This window comes from Salvia miltiorrhiza, chromosome 2, assembly GCF_028751815.1.
Source record: "Salvia miltiorrhiza cultivar Shanhuang (shh) chromosome 2, IMPLAD_Smil_shh, whole genome shotgun sequence".
Lineage (NCBI taxonomy): Eukaryota > Viridiplantae > Streptophyta > Magnoliopsida > Lamiales > Lamiaceae > Salvia > Salvia miltiorrhiza.
Window position 1 is genome coordinate 15,811,154 of NC_080388.1, and position 4,248 is coordinate 15,815,401.

General features: G+C 32.4%; 1 pseudogene; it reads right to left on the reverse strand.

Moving 5' to 3' along the window:
• Window positions 1-767: 767 nt before the first annotated feature.
• LOC131008053 (aluminum-activated malate transporter 8-like) overlaps window positions 768-4,248 on the reverse strand; it is a 13,727-nt pseudogene continuing 10,246 nt past the window's right edge.

The following is a 4,248-nucleotide window of genomic DNA, read 5'->3' on the forward strand; positions in this document are numbered from 1 at the left end:
AGGGGGCCCGCGGCCGCGGCCCGGACCGCGGGTTCCGTCTGGCGTTCTGGACGATTTTGGAGCAGAGGCCCGCGGTCGGGCCCGTGACCGCGGCCCGGACCGCGGGGTACTGGGCTCTGTGCGCAGTCCGCTTGTTTTGCTCCGTTCTTCCTCGTTCGGACTCGGATTTGGTCGCCGTTTGCGCTCACGGATTCCTCTCGAGACGTATACTTCAATCTCATGTCTTCAAAATCCTCCAATTAATCTTTGATTTTTTCTGAAATTACTCCAAAACTACATCAAGGCATCAAATCTTCATAAAACTAAACATTCGGGCACAAACAAGCATTCACAAGCAAAACATGAAGGGAAATGACAACAAATCACGTGCAATTGAGGTACGAAAACCATGTTTGTCAATGAACCCCTCCCATGGCCTCAACCCAATTACTGAAAAATCATTTAAAAGACTCTGCATGCTCATGTGCCAACAACGCGCGGCCTAGAAAAATTGACTGATGATGATGATTAACTCCGACCACAGTCGTCAGAGGCATCCAATACTGGTTAATTAGATATGTAGTGTCGAAGCTAACAACATCGTGAAAATCTTGATAAGCAGCTATGCTACGAGGATGAATCCACATCACATTTCGGAGCCTAAAATCTTCATCAATATCCATTAAATGAAAAAATCTCGCATCTTGCATTTGCAAAGCAACGTACAAAAGATCTTGTGGATGGCGTCTGCATCCTCCGCCAAGTCTCAATCTTCTCCTCTCATTGATTTAGTTCCTACAATCTCTTGCATTTGCTCCTAAATTTCCTGAACCTCCAGCTTGGACTTGAACCAATTTCACACTTTTACAAACTGGTACGCTTCTAATGTCGTTAGCTTCTAATTGCCTCTTCACGCTCATAGGCAAACTTCTGTGACCCGCCATTAAAGAGGACATATTTGGATCCAATTCATGATTGCGATCTATATGAACAGTAAACACCTCCCACCTACCAGAATCTCGTCTGATAGCATTAATATGTGCACAACAGTTTGTCTTTTTCGTATGTTTCTTGTAATCCAACTTCCCGAATCAATCACATGACATCATAACATAATTACTAGAACTAGAAATACTTCTACAAACCGCACAAAAACCTTGTTCCTTTGCAAACAAATTGTAGGCCTCATAGAGTCTTTCTGCATAATCGAACGACATGCCCAATTTTGGACCTTCCCGCACCATCTCATCAAATACATCATGTAAGTAACCCATATCACCTACGTAAGATGTAATTAGTACAAATGATATTGATAATCTAATATAATATATAGCAATCATTCGAAAGTAAAGTGTTTTTAATAAATAAAATGGAGCGCCACCTAGTTTTGTGCTTGAGATCAAATATTAGGTAGTATATATATGTTCTATTGCTAAACTAATAAATAAGTTCCAACTGAGCTTAAATGAACTAAAAGATTGTAAATGCTCATATGTATTGATTGACAAGTTTAAAAAAGATTATTCAATAACTCATGGTAAAATATAATTTCAATCCCATACTCATACGAAATAAGTTTTTAGCACCGAAGAACTCATGAGTTTTTCACAATAATAAAAAGAACTATATATTATAGAATGTGTGTTGTGTGTGTTAACTCCATGCGTATGGAATAAGTAATTCGTAAAATACCTTCTTGCATCATCTCGTCATGTTTGTTGTTCGTGTAAACTCCATGAGTATTTGTCTGAATTCAAATTGAAATTTGAATTGTTATTCGCCTCATACTTCGTAAAAGATATATCACCTTAATCATCGGTTCCAAATAATTCATATAATTTCTCATTAACGTATTCATCATTAATGTTGGCCATCGATGCTGCTCGATTTTTTTGAAAAATTATGTTGCTCGATTTTTTTGAAAAACTATGTTGCTTGGTTTTATTATGTATGTAGCTATAATCTTATACTAGTAAGGATTTGGAAAAAAAAAGAAAAAAAAAAGATGACGCCAGTTTGCAAGGAAATTAATTGTTAGATGTTTCGAAGATTTTAAAAAAATATTTTATTTGCTATAATTTTTAAAAAATGAAGCCAAGCAAATTTATTTAAAAAATAGTCTTGAAATTTGTTAGATGTTTTGAAGATTTTTAAATAATATTTTATTTTCTACAGTTTAGAAAAATTGATGCACTTATTTGTGTAAATTAAGATCCGGTTTTATTTCAAGAGAATGACTTCTTTTTTTTTTTTTTTTGACAAAGGAAATATATAAGGAGGATTAAACTAACAGAAAGCTTATAATTCATAAGCTATCTGTGTCGCCTGTTTCCCAAGTTAATTGGTGCCCTAGAGAATGTTTTATTTTCAATAGTTTTTTAATTCATATATTTCCTATAGTTTGTCGCAGATTTAATTTGTCAAAAAGATATGCACTAATTTGATAGAAGTTTAAATGAATATATATTTCATAAATTTACAATGTATAATGGAATAGAATCATGCAATGTTATCACTTCCAAAAATATATAATAAGGGCAAATTAGTCATCACATGATTTAATTAATAAAAAACCGGTTTAAAAAAAAATCGGTCCGATTCGATTCAAAAATGGAGGGTATTATGTATATACACATTATGTACGAAAATCTTTTCTGTGTCTTTTCTTAGACGAACACTCTTTTTTCCTTTTAAGGATTTTCCCTCGCGGGTTTGCTTTAAAAGGGTTTTAATGAGGCTCGGCCCTTAGTTTGTTCCTTTGTGCTTTCAAGGGTTCTTGGTTCCTTTTTTACTTTTCCTTTTAATAAAATCTCTATTTAATTAAAAAATGTACGGAAATCTTTCCCCTTTATTGTTTTTGCAATTTGTTTTAAATATTTCAGAGGCATTCTTGTGTGCTCCATGGAGCACCGTGCTCCATGACACTAACACTTGCATTAAATGACACTAACACTAACACTATCTTGAAATGATACTAACACTATTTTGTTTTGCAAATGACACTATCATGTTATATAAATAACATTATCGCGAATAGCACTATCATGTTAGTGTCATTTAATGCAAGTGTTAGTGTCATGGAGCACGGTGCTTCATAGAGCACACAAGAATTTGCGAATATTTCAAACTATGTTCTTGTCTTAGGAAAGGGATATTAGTTTAATGAGGTTTGATCTTTTGGCAATTTGTTTTAAATGTTTCAAACTGTGTTCTTGTTTTTGAAAAGGGCTATATAGTATTAGTTTTGCCAAGACAAGATTTTGGGCATTTTTTTATTTCATAGATGACTGTTTTTCACGGTCCGTAAATCTACAATTTTTTAATTTTCATGAAATTAAAATTTTCCCAAATTAAATTTAATTTGACCTGATGAAACAAAACATAAAATTCCACCTTTCTCATTCATTCTTTTATTTCATTGATGAAACTTCGTGCAAATAAATTTATAATTTTCCTTGTTAAGTCAGGCGTACTTATGAATATTCCAAATTATATTTAAAATTTTCACGTCAATGTCGGATTACGTTGTCATAATTTGAATCCGAAAATATAAGTTCATACCATTTTTATACATTTTCTAAAACTTGACGCTATTTTTTGTATTTAATAAAGTTTGTGTCATTTTTACAAATGATTTCATAGTTCATGTCATTTTTTTGTATTTTTTAAAGTTCATCCAATTTTTACAAATAACTTCAAAGTTCAGGCCATTTTTACAAATGACTCCAAAGCTCGTGTCATTTTTTCGTATCTTTTAAAGGTTGGGCCATTTTAACAAATGACTATAAAGGTTAGGTTATTTTTTTGTATTTTTTAAAGTCGGGCCATATTTACAAATGACTCAAAAATTCGGGTCATAAATTACAATTAACCTTATTTTTTAATTCTTTAAAATTTGCATGTATCATCACTATTAGAAAATGCCTCATTACTGACAACAATTAACGACGTATTTAATTATCGTCACGATCTTGCAATCTTAACGATGATTTATTTATTTATTTTGTCCTAAATAATAACGTAATTAATCATGTAAAATTAATGATCAATCAATTAAGCAAATAATAATTCCAAGAACATGAAACCAATTAAAATATGTTCACGAATCCATCTACTCCTTAACACTAGGATAAAAGATTACTTGACACACATAAACATGTAAACTAGCAAACTATAACGATAAAAAAAATACAATTATTCGACAAACAAAATCATAAAAAAATTTACAGAATTTCACAAATCTTATCTTCTCGTCTTTCGAGCTTCACA